General features: G+C 49.9%; 1 long non-coding RNA gene across 2 annotated transcripts; it reads right to left on the bottom strand.

Moving 5' to 3' along the window:
- Positions 1-313: 313 nt before the first annotated feature.
- LOC123357027 lies at positions 314-13,817 on the bottom strand. Of its 2 annotated transcripts, none has more exons than XR_006575489.1 (3): positions 12,561-13,817; positions 6,105-6,274; positions 314-548 (listed from the first exon to the last, which is right to left on the bottom strand). It is a non-coding gene; the product is annotated as an uncharacterized LOC123357027 (long non-coding RNA). The 2 variants fall into 2 exon arrangements; XR_006575488.1 differs by lacking the exon at positions 314-548 and adding an exon at positions 3,911-4,491.
- Between the last annotated feature and the right edge of the window lie 1,180 nt (positions 13,818-14,997).

Raw genomic sequence — 14,997 nt, 5'->3', positions numbered from 1 at the left:
GTGTTGCTTTTATGGTTGTGGACCATTTAAAACTAGACTGTTGTATTTCCTACCAATTTAGTTCCATTCACTCATACTTTTATTGTCAGAGTCGCTAGGGGTCCTGGTTTAAAAGGTGGAAATCCAGGAAGAACGGGTTGACAATGGATTGTAATCTATTGGAGGCTGGGTAGGTGTGCTCAACTCCAATATACCGTCTCGGTCACAGGGTGTGATGTTTATCCAGTAAGTAACTCAAAGGACCCATGTAACACATAGTTAGATAGTGGTATAATTTAGTACTGCATTTCAGTGGTGAAATAAAAGCACCGGATCCCCAATGTACATTTAACGTTCCCAAAGTGAATAACTGTGACAGGAATCCCCAAAATAATATCATCTTCTTTGTGTACTTCAGTCAGCTTCCACCAGTGTTCCTCTGGAAACGCGTGTGCAGGTTTTGAAAGGGAAATAACACTGTTAATTAGTTGATGATACCAATATTAAAGTTGAAAGCAATCAGCTGAAGCTCTCCAGAGTTCTTCTACAGGATCAGATGACAGTGGCACCTAAAAGGGATGAAGCGCATGCTATTCAGAAAATAGTTTGATCTGGCATAATATGTAACCCATTTAAGTTTATCACTATACTAGCGGAGAGAGATGGTCAACTATGGAATGTAGACGTATCTATTTAGATTCTAAGGTGTGATCGTTCTTACTCAATTTAAAATGTTACCTGATCTCTAGCTTCCCATAAAGTGCGTTGATTAGTTCTTTGTTTTTGCATTGTCTTATTAATATGTCCAATAACCTTATTGATCCTGAACTGTAATGAGGTTTTAGACTCCTGTAATTGTTTTAACCATTGGAAATAATCATTCTGGACTTGTCTGGGATGATCCTTGGGGGGGGTGTATAGTAAAATCTGCAGGCTCAATCATTAACTTAATTGATTGACTGATATTAATCTGGCATGGTTGGATCTTAGGGTTCTCACACAGTTATTACTGTGAGTGGCAGCTAGGCAGATTCTCAGGCCATACATATACCAGTATGGTATATTACTTTTCACAATACCTCTTTAATAGTGCTATTTATTCTTCTTTCCTGAACAGAGGACGGGGGTCAGTATGGAATGTGGCATTCTGGCTGATCTCTAGGGCTTGTAACATTATCGTTAAAATTTGCCCCACAAATGCACTTTCATTATCTGAGTCTCAGGGGTTCCATAGCTGTAAACTTCAGTGAAAAGCCTTTTAGCTGCAGTTCTAGCACTATTAGCCCTAGTGGGGAATGCGTCCACCCATCCTGAAAATGAATCTATACTAACCAACAAATACTGGAATCCTTCGTTTCTCCTCGGCAGCTTATCAATGAAAACTATCTGTATATTATGCCACGGTCCCAGGTGCATCATTGGTTGCCAGTGTGAAGGACGAGCTTTTGCATAGTGCTCACAATTTTGCACCCATATACTCACATCATCTTCCATAACGTCTCAGTCTGCTACTGCCTTAGCCTTGCTTCTGTCCCGTCATGCGTGAACTGATGTGCCGCTTCAGTCAGCTTCTGCCTCGCCGTTTTCCCCTGAGTTTGGTTGCAATTACCACTCACATCGCTAGATGGCAGTAGCATAGCAGAAATGAGCTCAGGCGCGTTCAAGCCTCCCTACTCTGTCCTGAAAGCTATCTCAGATAAGGCATCAGAAAAAAAAGACGCGAGACGACATGTTCTTGGAAATCATGGAAGTGACCCGCAGTGAAAGAGCTCATCTGAGTGAGTGGAAGGATGTGGTATCAAATTAAAGGAAATATGCCAGTGAACGTGAGGACAGGAGGGACGCTCGAGATGAGAGGTGGCAGCAGGAAGATCAGCGGTGGCGGGATGCAACTCTGGGGCTGCTACGTGATCAAACTGACATGTTCCGGCGTCTGGTGGAGATTCAGGAACGGCAGCAGGATCACAGAGTGCCGCTGCAGCCCCTGTATAACCACCCTCACCCCTCACCATGTTCCACATCCTCCTCACCCAGACATCTAAGAATGCGTGGCGGGAGGCTCCGTGCACCTGCCCACTCTACCCCCGTGGACAGCCCAACCAAAAGGCTGTCATTATTTTGAAATATTTTAGTGGCCTTTTTCTTCCCTCCTATCCTCCTCCCAAACCACACCTGGGCTACCTTGTCAGTTCTCTCCCTCTTTTTATAATTAATTAATAAAGAATACATGCTTTTTAAATGATAGTGACTTTATTTCCTTTGAAAGGAAGCTGTGATGGAAGGGGGGAGGGTGAGTTACTTACAGTGAATGAGTCAATCAAGAGGGTGGGTTTTCATCAAGGAGAAACAAACAGAACTTCCACACTGTAGCCTGGCCAGTCATGAAACTGGTTTTAAAAGCTTCTCCGATGCGCACCGCTTCATGGTGTGCTCTTCAATCGCCCTGGTGTCTGGCTGTGTGTAATCAGCGGCCAGGTGATTTGCCTCAGCCTCCCACCCCGCCATAAATCTCTTCCCCTTACTCTCACAGTGATTGTGGAGCACACAGCAAGCAGCAATAACAAAGGGGACATTGGTTTGGCTGAGGTCTGAGCGAGTCAGTAATGTGCGCCAGCGTGCCTTTAAACGGCCAAATGCACATTCTACCACCATTCTGCACTTGCTCAGCCTGTAGTTGAACAACTCCTGACTACGGTCCAGGCTGCCTGTGTATGGCTTCATGAGCCATGGCATCAAGGGGTAGGCTGGGTCTCCCAGGATAACGACAGGCATTTCAACATCCCCAACTGTTATTTTCTGGTCTGGGAAGTAATTCCCTTGCTGCAGCCATTTAAACAGAGTAGTGTTCCTGAAGACGTGAGCGTCATGAACCCTTCCTGGCCATCCCACGTGGATGTTGGTGAAACGTCCCTTGTGATCCACCAGTGCTTGCAGCACCATGGAAAAGTACCCCTTGCGGTTTATGTAGTGGTTGCCCTGGTGCTCCGGTGCCAAGATAGGGATATGGGTTCCATCTATCGCCCCACCACAGTTAGGGAATCCCATTGCAGCAAAGCCATCCGCTATGACCTGCACATTTCCCAGAGTCACTACCTTTCGTAGCAGCAGCTTAATGATTGCTTTGGCTACTTGCATCACAGCAGCCCCCACAGTAGATTTGCCCACTCCAAATTGATTCCCGACTGACCGGTAGCTGTCTGGCGTTGCAAGCTTCCAGAGGGCTATCGCCACTCACTTCTCAACTGTGAGGGCTGCTCTCATCTTGGTATTCTTGCACTTCAGGACAGGGAAAGCAAGTCACAAAGTTCCATGAAAGTGCCCTTACGCATGTGAAAATTTTGCAGCCACTGGGAATCGTCCTAAACCTGCAACACTATGCACTCCCACCAGTCTGTGCTTGTTTCCCGGGTCCAAAATCGGTGTTCAATGGCTAGAACCTGCCTCATTACCAGCAGGATCTCCAAAGCGCAGGGGCCCGTGGTTTGAGAGAATTCTGTGTCCATGTCCTCATCACTCTCGTCGCCGTGCTGTCGTAGCCACCTCCTCCTCGCCTGGTTTTGCAGGTCCTGGTTCAGCATAGACTTCACGAGAATGCGCAAGGTGTTTACAATGTCCATGATTGCTGTCTTGAGCTCAGCAGGGTCCATGCTTGCTGTGCTATGGCGTTTGCACTGTTCACCCAGGAAAAAAAGGCGCGAAACGGTTGTCTGCCACGGCTTTCATGGAGGGAGGGGTGAGGCTGTACCCAGAACCACCTGCGACAATGTTTTTTGCCCCATCAGGCACTGGGATCTCAATCCAGAATTCTAATGGGCGGGGGAGACTGCAGGAACTATGAGATAGCTATGGGATAGCTACCCACAGTGCAACGCTCCGGAAATTGACACTAGCCTCGGTACATGGATGCACACCGCTGAATTAATGTGGTTAGTGTGGGCGCGTGCACTCGACTTTATACAATCTGTTTTTAAAAAATCGGTTTCTGTAAAATCGGTATAATCCCATAGTGTAGACATACCCACTTACAGGTGAGAGCTGGGAAAGGAAAAGCAGCAGCAATTTCATTCTCGTTTTCATGCAATGAAAGAAAGACCCCAGCGGGCAGGACTGAGTAGTTCTGTGTCTGGGGAGAGACTGAGGCTCCTAGAACCAGGGGTTTGTATTTAAACAGGAGCCCCCTGGGGCAGGGATTTGCATGCGGGTTCCCCAGAGTGGGCAGAAGAGATGACGGGGGATGGTGTCTCAGTACACGGCAATATCCCCTCGGGGACAAGTTTCCCGTTTATACCACACAGAGACAGCGGGCTCAGCTCAGCACCCAGATCCTGACAGCGGGGCGGGGCTTCCTGAGAGTAGGAAGGAGGGTCCAGTGTGTAGGGTCTCCAGCTGGCAGACTGGATTCCTCGTCACTACATTCCTCGCTGATCTACAAACCCCTGGTGTGACCTGGGCATGTCACGTAAAGGAACCTTTTCCTCAGTTCCCTTCTTAGAAAATGAAGAGGTCTCGACCCTGTTTCAGAAAAGAGTGGTGAAGATAAAATTAGCCAATGACTGAGGTACACAGATGCCAGCGAGCAGAGAGAAAACCACCTGGACATTCAGGAATGTATATTAATAAGGGGTACACCCAATCCATGAAGGAGTAACAGTTTGCCATAGACTTCCTGTTTGACTTTGGGGAAACCACTTGGGGGCAGTTTTTCAAAAGTATTTAGGCACCTAAAGATGGAGATAAGGATTCATGTGTTACCTGGTGCCTGTTCCAACTCAGCCAAGGACATTTATTCCTTAGGTGCTCAGGTTCTCAGTGGACTTACAATGATAGCACCTCTTGGGCTCATCTGCTTGTACAGGAGATCTGGGATGTGTAACAGGGGAATGGGGAAGTGAATGCCCAGCCTCCTTTTTCCCAGGGATAAGACAGTGTTTCTGCTTTTTGTCAACCCTGTACCCCTCTACCAGTGGTTTAACTGCAGCTTGTGATTGCTCAAAAGTGTCTGCCAATCCAGCTAATTCACCCACTGCATTCACCTTTTTGTCCCACAAATACTGTTTTACATTATCACTGCACATATTCAGGAATTGTTCCTGAGTAACCAAATCACACATTTCTTCAAAGCTTGTAATGCCTTTTCCCCTCACCCATTTGTCTGACAAATCTCTCATTTCATTTACATAAGCCACATTACTTAATCCAGATCCCCTCTTAAAACTCCTGAATTTTACACTATAGGTGCCATGTGTAATCTGCAACTGTTTCAAAACCAGTTCCTTAAATTTACCATCGTTGAACCATCATCAATAGGCATCTTATTCAACATCTCCAGAGCTCTCCCAGTCAACTTTGCAACTAAAGTAGTCAGAGTGCACAGTCTCCCAAAGGTGATGAAATATTCTGCAAAATCACTGGATTCATCATACTGTGGACATAACCATTCCCATTTGTGCATTTTGGGGGAAGTTGAGCCAGCTGCTGAAGGGTTTTTGTCACTGCCACTCCATTACAGCCAGTTCCTGCTTCTGGGTCACAATGTCTTTCTCTGTTAACTACAGGGCTTGTAGGAGTGCAGCCTTTTGTCTGGCTGCTTCTGCCTCATTTCTACCTCCCACATTTGAAACTCACGGTTCTTTGCCTTTTCTTCTGCCTCCAGTCTTGCAAGCTCTAGTTTTGTAGCTTCCTCATTGGTAGTCATTTTCCTGCTGTCTTGTTGAGCCAGACACGCTAGCCTGCTGCAACACAGACCCAGGGTCTGGTCCACGCCCCCAAAGCTGCAGACTTTAACTAAAAACTGCTCAGCAGGTCACCTATCTGCAGTACCCAGACACCCAGTTCCCCATGGGATCCGAACCCCAAATAAATCCATTTTACTCTGTATAAAGCTTACAAATGGTAAACTAATGAATTGTCTGCCCTCTATAACACTGATAGAGAGATGCACAGCGGTTTGCTCCCCCAGGTGTTAAATAGTATTGGTTAATTGAAAAACAAAAGTGATTTTGTTAAGTATTAAAAGTGGTTTCAAGTAATAACAGAGAGACCAAAGTAAGTTACCAAGCAAAATAAAACAAAACACACAAGTCTAAGCCTAATACATTAAGAAACTGATTACAGGTAAATCTCACCGTCAGAGATGTTCCAGTAAGCTCCTTTCACAGACTAGACTCCTTTCTAGTCTGGGCCCAATCCTTTCCCAGGGTACAGTCCTTGTCAGTTTCAGGGGACATCTTAGGTGGAAACTAGGGGTATTCTCATGAGGGTGTGTGCTGGGCCATCATCCTCAGTGCGGTGGGATCTTGAGTGTATTTAGGATAAAATAAAACAATAATAGTAATTAATAATAATTAATAATACAAGAAGTTTCCCTGAAATCACACAATTCCAGAGACTCAACTTCAGGGCCTGTTCGTATTCATGTGACTTGGTGATGGAAGATGCTCAGGTCCTGGCCGAGTTTTGCTTGCTTGTTTTTGGTAAAATAAATGAACAAATAGATTAACTATATGGAAATATAAATATTCATGAGATAGGGTGACTCTTAGCTCTGCAGCTCCGGCCCACGACCAGCGGGGCTGTGAGTGGGGAAGGGCCACCTCACTTGGTCCCGTGGGGCTGGGACACCCGCTGGCACTGGAAGAGAGTTGGGACTGGATCCTCTTCCCAGCAGTGACCGGTTCCATTGAACTGTGCAGTGACCAGAGGGGAAATGTTCCCTGGCAGGTTTAGCCATATGGAGAAGGGCCAAGCAATTACTTGGCCCTAAGTTCCTCTGTGAGGAAATACAGTCACTGCAGGGAGCTGTTCATTCTTCCCAGGGGTGCGAAAGTGTCAGGAGGATCCTAGTGCCCGGCGCTGCACAGACACACAGGACGGGACACTCTGACTCCTGCACCGGGAGCCCTAGGGCGACTCACTCAGATCCCTGGCAGCAGGAGTGTGTGTCTCTTATAAAGCAGGGGCATGCAAATGAGGGGGACAGTTTCCTGTTTAAATCTGTGCCTCTCGCTGCCCCCGGAAACACAATCCGCAGAACCTGGCAGGGCCAGCTCCAGACCCCAGCGCGCCAAGCGTGCACTTGGGGCGGCATCCCGCGGGAGGGTGGCAGGCGGCTCCAGTGGACCTCCTGCAGGCATGCCTGCGGAAGGTCCGCTGATCCCGCGGCTCCGGTGGACCTCCCGCAGACGTGCCTGCGGAGGGTTCACTGGTCCCACGGCTTCGGTGGAGCATCTGCAGGCATCTGCAGGAGGTCCACCGGAGCCACGGGACCGGCGACTGCCAGAGCAGCCCCCGCAGCATGCCGCCCTGCTTGGGGCGGCGGAAATCCTAGAGCCGCCCCTGGCCCCTGGGTCTGTGCAGTGACCAGCCAGAGCTGGTATTTTTCTCCTCTGAATAACTGGCAGTTCAAAGAATATTGTGTCACCGCTGTATCGATATTTACAACCTGTTTTTATTCTCAGGTCCCCGGTCCCAGGTGCAGCTGGTGGAGTCCGGAGAGGATGTGAAAAAGCCCGGAGACTCTCTCCGCCTCTCCTGCAAAGCCTCCGGGTTCATTCAGCAGCTAGGATATGAGCTGGGTCCAACAGGCAGGGCCGGTTTTAGCAAGTGCTGGGCCCCTTTCGTGGGGCTTGTACTCACAGGGCGGCGCCTAGGTTTTCGCAGCACTTCGGATTGCTGCCCTCCGGCTGGGGATTGGAGCAGCAGGACTTGCCACACTCCAGACGGAATAGCAGGGCCGGGGGATTCGCTGCACTCCTGCCTGGGGATCGGGGCCGTGGGACTCGCCGCGCTCCGGCTGAGGGGTGGGGCAGGGACTTGCCGTGCTCTGGATGGGCTCCGGCCCCCCTTAGGCACAGGCTGGGTTGGGGGAGTCGGGGAATGGGCCTAAAGCTGGCCCTGCCAACAGACTCCTGGCAAGGGACTGGAATGAGTCGCTTATATAAACCCTGGTGCACAAACCTCGATGCCCACTCTGCCCACATATCTACACCAGAGCCACCATCACAGGACCTAAGCAGATCAGCCACACCATCACCGGTTCATTCACCTGCACATCCACCAATGTAATATACGCCATCATATGCCAGCAATGCCCCTCTGCTATGTACATCGGCCAAACTGGACAGTCCCTACAGAAAAGGATAAATGGACACAAATCCGATATTAGGAATGGCAATATACAAAAACCTGTAGGAGAACACTTCATCCTCCCTGGCCACACAATAGCAGATCTAAAGGTGGCCATCCTGCAGCAAAAAACTTCAGGACCAGACTCCAAAGAGAAACTGCTGAACTGTTTAGTTCATCTGCAAATTTGACATAATCAGCTCAGGATTAAACAAAGACTGTGAATGGCTAGCCAACTAGGAAAGCAGTTTCTTCTCCCTTGGTGTTCACACCTCAACTGCTAGAAGAGAGCCTCATCCTCCCTGATTGAACTAACCTCCTATCTGCCTGATTCTTGCTTGCATATTTATACCTGCCTCTGGAAATTTCCACTACATGGATGTAGACGAATTGGGTATTCACCCACAAAACCTCATGCTCCAATACCTCTGTTAGTCTACAAAGTGCCACAGGACTCTTTGCTGCTTTTACAGATCCAGACTAACACAGCTACCTCTCTGATATTTAATACATATGTATCTCTCTCTCTCTCTCCGTCTCTCTTCACTTTTTTAGTATTGCAGGTTTTCAAGGAGAAACGGCCTGTTCTGAATGTCATCCTTGCTATCTCTTCATAGGGGCAGCTAACTGCCTTAGGTATCTTTGAGACTGTAAGACTAATTGATTTATTTCCCTGTAGGGCTAAACTCTCAAAATCGCCTCTGTCTGAAGCTGTAGGAGTTTTCTCATGTTACGTAGGATATCTGTGGTTGAAACAGTTAATTCGGTATCTTCTCCTTTTCCTCCTTAAACCCCACAAATACCAATCAGAGAATTCGATCCTGAAAAGGAGATTTTTTTTTAAATTGAGAAGGGAATTTAATTGGCCATTTCAAATACATGAAATGGTTTGAAAACTCTCAGCCCTTGAATTTGGGTAAGGAGATGAACTCTTGCTGGGTGAGTAAACCAGCCACTCACTGATCCCGGATTATGAGGAACCATACCCTCCGGGTAGCTTACTTGACAATATCTGTGTTTATTGCTGCTTCCTACGAAGCTACTGTTGAGGCAGGAGACTGGGCTAAATGGGCCCTGGGAGATTCTGGAGGCTGGCAGTTGCTAGGATCCCATGTTCCTAATGGCTGCTCAGAGAGAACAGTGATTGTTGCCGGGTAACTGGGGGTAATGATGTGGGGCTGGGAACTTAAACATGGAGGCTGGTATAGATACGATCCAAACACGCAGGAATCTGAGCTTCTGAAGATACTGAGCTCTCGTGAAAATCCCAGGGGTTTGAAACACACTCAGCGCCTTACACACGTAGCTAGATCCTCCCTTTTTGAGTGTTTGATCTGAATACATGACCTGGTCGGGTAATGCCTGCAGAGAACGGAATTCCCACTTCTAGAATGACAGTGCGGTACTAGATTGTCCAGCAGGCACCGGGTGTAGAGACTTCTGGTTCATCTTCCCAGCTAGGGGAGGAAAGAGCAGGGGCGGCTCTAGAAATCAGGCTGCCCCAAGCAGCGCGGTGCGCTGCGCCGCCCTTCCCCGGTCCCGCGGCGGGTCCCCTCTTCCCGCGGCTCCGGTTGAGCTCCCGCAGGCATGCCTGCGGCAGGTCCGCTCGTCCCGGGCTCCGGTGCCTGCGGCAGGTCCACCGGAGCCAAATGCCGCCCCCCCGGGAAAGGGCCGCCCCACGCGCCTGCTTGGCGCGCTGGGGTCTAGAGCCGCCCCTGGGAAAGAGCAATCTCGGGACTCTAGCTGCAATAGCAAGAATTTAGGAATGAAAATAATTGGGGTTTTTCCCCTCATTTCTCGGCAGAATGACAGAAAATCTCAGAGCGCAGGTAGCCACGTGAAAGACTCCTGGGCCTGACTCGCAGCCTTGGGAGTTCTGATCCGCTGTGTGACTTTGGGTGATATGGGGTTTAATTTAATTCACAATTACTTCAACTTGCCATGGTATCTGGAGAAAGCGAATAACTAACGAAGCGGAAAGAACGCGGTGTTGGCAGCCGCTGCTTTGTCTGTAACTCAATCGGGAATGTTGGTTCTCTGCAGGGTTAGTTTTAGGCCGGGCTCGGATAGGTTTCCTCTCATTGTGTGTCTCTGGCACAGTAATACACGGAGGTGTCTGCGGGCTGCAGGCCGCTCAGTTGCAGGAACACTTGGCTTTTGGAATTGTTTTTGGTGATGCTGTTAGGTAAAAAAGCAAGTCCTTACTCACCTCTCCAGCACCCGAGTTCGTGCGGAGTTGGTATGGGGCTCACAAATCTGTCAGAGACCAGACAACACTTCGTTGATCAACGGGCTCACACTATCCTTAGCTTAAAAGCTTTCGGAGTAAGTGTGGCAAGTTTATTAGGGGTGAGCATCAATATTTATACACAGAAGTAAACAAAGTGATTAACAGATCATAATGGTCATGCATAATCAATCAAGATTCTACAGGATAAAACAGGTTAAAATGTAAATTAGAAAAGACAAAGGGGGGGGATGGCTACTTAAGGGGAGGGGGTGTCATGAGTAGTTTGCAGGTCAGAGCTTTGATTAAAAGTTTCAGATAGAGACATCAAGTCTGGGTTAAGTTTAAACTCATAAAAAGTTCAGACTCAACAATGCTGAGGCGATTTTTGAGAGCATTGCTATAAGCAGTGCCCCCATCATCCCAGATAATTGCCAGCCAGTCCAGCCCTTTCCCCGCTGGCTGGCGGACCCAGTGCACCTCGTAGCTAGTGAGAGAGAATCCGGCCACGGTGCAGGTCAGTCTGAGGGTCTCCCCGGGCTTCTTGACTCCCCCTCCGGACTCCACCAGACTGACCTGGGAATAGACACCTGCAGAGAGGGAAATAAAGGGGGAATACTGCAGTGATTCCCGGAGGTGCAGTTATTAGGGAACACGCGGTACCGGGCGCCCAGGCGCAGCGCATGTCCCGCCCGTACCCGCGGGGAGCAGCAGGAGGAAGGCGATGGCCAGGCTGGGGGTCATGTCTGCGGCGGGCGGCTCGGTCCCCAGGCGGGATGGGAAGCTGAAGCCCGGCGCTGGCTCTGAGCGGGGTGAGCGGCCGGGACTGGGCTATGAACAGGGCCCCGGGGAGCTCATTTGCATGGGCCGGGGGTGGGGACTATATAACGGGGGACCCTAGGAGATATGTGACAGTGCATCGCACTTCATTCTAGTGGCAGGTGGGTTAGAGAGTCCAACTCTTTAAACCTCCATTCAATTTGAATATATAGAATCACTGAATGAACGCAGTTGCGTGATCATCTATCTATCCCCATGCCCCCCCATCCATTAAGTATCATTTAGTTATTAGGTATGTGTATAATCTTTCTTTCTTTCTTTCTTTCTCTCTTCACTAGTAAGGGCTCGGTGCTGTCTCGTATAGTTATGACCTGCGGTGTTCCCCGTCAGCAGACAGTAGGGAGTTATGGAAATGTAGTGTGAGTTCCTCCTTATCTCCGCCCCTTTACACAACCTGAGAGATTAGATCGTGAGCTTCGGATGTGAGGTGGGTAAGTAAATCCGCGAGACTCCTTTGAAAATCCCAGCCGTGACTCATACCCAGGAGTAGCGGAGTTTGGGTGCATACAGGAAGTGATGATCTCTCCCCCACAGGCCCATAGAGGGTTTGTGCCGCAATGGGTGACATAGCCAGGGAATTATAGGGTTAAAACCAATTTTCCCATAGCTGTATTGTGTATGAATCTGCTGCCCCCACGGAATTCTGCAGGTTGAATTTTTTGTATTAACACTATTGGGACTCCCGTCGCTGTGTCTCTGGCACGGTGATACCGGGCGGTGTCCTCGGGTCTCGGGCTGTTCATTTGCAAATACAGCTGGTTGGGATTATCGCTGGGGGTGACGAATCGCCCCTTGACAGAGTGGAGTAGTGTGTAGTTCCACACTCGGATACAGGAGGGAGACCCACTCCAGGCCCTCCCCGGGGCCCTGCCAGACCCATGCATCCAGAGGCTGCTGAAGGTGAACCCGGAGGCTTTTCAGGGGAGATGGAGAGAGTCTCCGGGCCTTTTTCACATCCCCTGCGGACTCCACCAGCAGCTGGGAACAGGTACCTGGGACAACCGCTGGGAGAAATTACCCTTCAAGCTGCTACAATGAAAAGGAATTGCAGCCAAAGTCTCATTTTGCCTGGTGTGGGAGGGGAAAGGTCTCACGGGGGTGTTGGGTGTTGGCTGGTAACGGCTTGTCTCTAGGCCCGCAGCTTGGGCATGGAGAGAGAGAGAGATTTAAACAGGAACCTGTCCCCCCTATTTGCATATCCCCCTCCTTATAAGAGACTCAAACTCCTTCCCTTACTGGTATGAATGACTGCACTCGGTTCAGAGACCAGTCTGGCTCTTGCGGGGAACGGCGAGTTCCTCATTTTTCCTTTGCATAAGGAAGACATGAATGTCTTTAAAGACACCGCTCCCCATAACATGTGTTCAGGGCCTGCTTATAATGAAGTTACCTGGTAGTGGGAGACTCCTGGGCCGTGAGGCTGTGGAACGGCCGGTCACTGGGGGGTCAGTGACTCAGGTGGGGTCGGGTCACAGGATCAAACTGGGCTGAGCCTCTCTCTAGTAGGTGAAAATTCCTCGGGGCGCTGAGCGAGGGCTGGAACTGAATTCCCTGCCCATCCGCCTTCCCAGCAATGTCCGGGTCCGCTGGAAAGTGCAGGGAGGGAGCAGAGGGAAATGTGTCCTGGGAAGTTCAGACAGGGCCAGCTTTAGGAAGTGTGGGGCCCGATTTGAACAGTTTCCTCGGGCTGTCAGGGATGACTATAAAAAAAAATGTAAAAAAACACATGGGGCTTGTACTCACCGGGCAGGGCTCTGGGTCTTCCCCGGGGTCCTTCTCTCGCTCCAGATCTCCGGCGGCACTGAAGGACACGCTGCCAAAGTGCTGCCGAAGACCCAGAGCAAGCGAAGGACCCGCCGCCGAAGACCCAGAGCGCCGCCAAGTGAGTTAAAATTGAAAAGGCGCCTCTAGCCAGGGAAGGGATCCTCACTGGGCGCGGGGCCCTCTGAGGTGCGGGGCGATTCTGGGGAATTGGTGGAATTGGCCTAAAGTTCTGAACTGTTCAGATGTGGGTCAGGGGCCAAGTGCTGCTTTCTTTCCTCTCTGGGAGTTTCCCATTTGTCTCAATGAGGCTTCTGGTTTGGAGGGGGAGGGAGGTATTGGGTTTTTTTACCCAGGGCTGCCCAGAGGATTCAGGGGGCCTGGGGCAAAACAATTTTGGGGGCAGCTTCCATAAGAAGAAGAGTTGCAATACTATAGAATCCTGTATTCTCGTGGGGGCCGGGGGCAGATTGCCCCACTTGCCCCCAGGGCGGACCTGTTCCCCTCAGCTACCTTACTGCGTACCTTGTGTAATTCCCCCGCTGAAGTGCCAGGAACAGAGCCCGGGGCTGGACCAGACAAATGTCTGCAGGGTCTAGTTCTCTTTAAGATCTTGCCATCCCTACTAATGGGACTGACCCCACTGGCTCCCGTGGAACAATTTGTGGGGTAAGGATTACTAGGCTAGGAAGGGTTTGCCGGGCCACTCTCAAAATCCCAGTGGAGCTGAAATCAAGAACCTCTCCGAGCGCAGACCTCACTGTGTCCTTTCAGGTACTTGAAAGCAGCTATCAAATCCCCCCTCCTTCTTCTCTTCTGCAGGCTAAACAATCCCAGTTCCCTCAGCCTCTCCTCATAAGTCATGTGCTCCAGCTCCCTAATCATTTTTGTTGCCCTCCGCTGGATTCTCTCCAATTTATCCACATCCTTCTTGTAGTGTGGGGCCCAAAAAGGGACACAGTACTCCAAATGAGGCCTCACCAGTGCTGAATAGAGGGGAATGATCACATCCCTCGATCTGCTGGAAATGCCCCTACTTATACAACCCAAAATGCCATTAGCCTTCTTGGCAACAAGGGCACACTGTTGACTCATATTCGGCTTTTTGTCCACCGTAACCCCTAGGTCCTTTTCTGCAGAACTGCTGCCCAGCCATTCGGTCCCTAGTCTGTAACAGTGCATGGGATTCTTCCGTCCTAAGTGCAGGACTCTGCACTTCTCCTTGTTGAACCTCATCATATTTCTTTTGGCCCAATCCTCTAATTTGCGTAGGTCCCTCTGTATCCTATCCCTACTCTCCAGCGTATCAACCACTCCTCCCAGTTTAGTGTCATCTGCAAACTTGCTAAGGGTGCAGTCCACACCATCCTCCAGATCGTTAATGAAGATATTGAACAAAACCGGCCCCAGCACCGACCCTTGGGGCGCTCCACTTGAGACCGGCTGCCAACTAGACATGGAACCATTGATCACGACCCGTTGAGCCCGACCATCTAGACAGTTTTCTATCCACCTTACTGTCCATTCATCCAGCCCAGACTTCTTTAACTTGCTGGCAAGAATACAGTGGGAGACTGTATCAAAGGCTTTGCTAAAGTCCAGAAATAGCACATCCACTGCTTTCCCCTCATCCACAGAGCCGGTTATCTCATCATAGAAGCAATTAGGTTAGTCAGGCATCACTTGCCCTTGGTGAATCCATGCTGACTGTTCCTGATCATTTTCCCCTCCTTTACGTGGTTCAGAATTGATTCCTTGAGGACCTGTTCCATGATTTTTCCAGGGACTGAGGTGAGGCTGACTGGCCTGTAGTTCCCTGGATCTTCCTTCCAGAAGTAAAGTTTCCTCCCGTTCTATAACTGATGGGGTGGGGTGGCGGCAGGGACAAGGGGAAGTGAGAATGGGGGATGCCTGATGTGTTGGGGTATGGAGTTCCCTACTTCAGCTCCACAGGCTGGGTCCGGTGCAGAGCATGGCATGGCAGGGAGATGACATCTCCCATAATGCCGGGGCCCTTTCACAGCAAGGGTGTCACCTCCCCATGGTAGCACGGATTCCCACCTACT

The sequence above is a fragment of the Mauremys mutica genome, unplaced genomic scaffold (assembly GCF_020497125.1).
Source record: "Mauremys mutica isolate MM-2020 ecotype Southern unplaced genomic scaffold, ASM2049712v1 000247F_np12_subseq_31950:375604_obj, whole genome shotgun sequence".
NCBI lineage: Eukaryota > Metazoa > Chordata > Testudines > Geoemydidae > Mauremys > Mauremys mutica.
The sequence above is the reverse complement of the archived record's forward strand: the minus strand, read 5'-3'. Positions and strand labels throughout refer to the sequence as shown.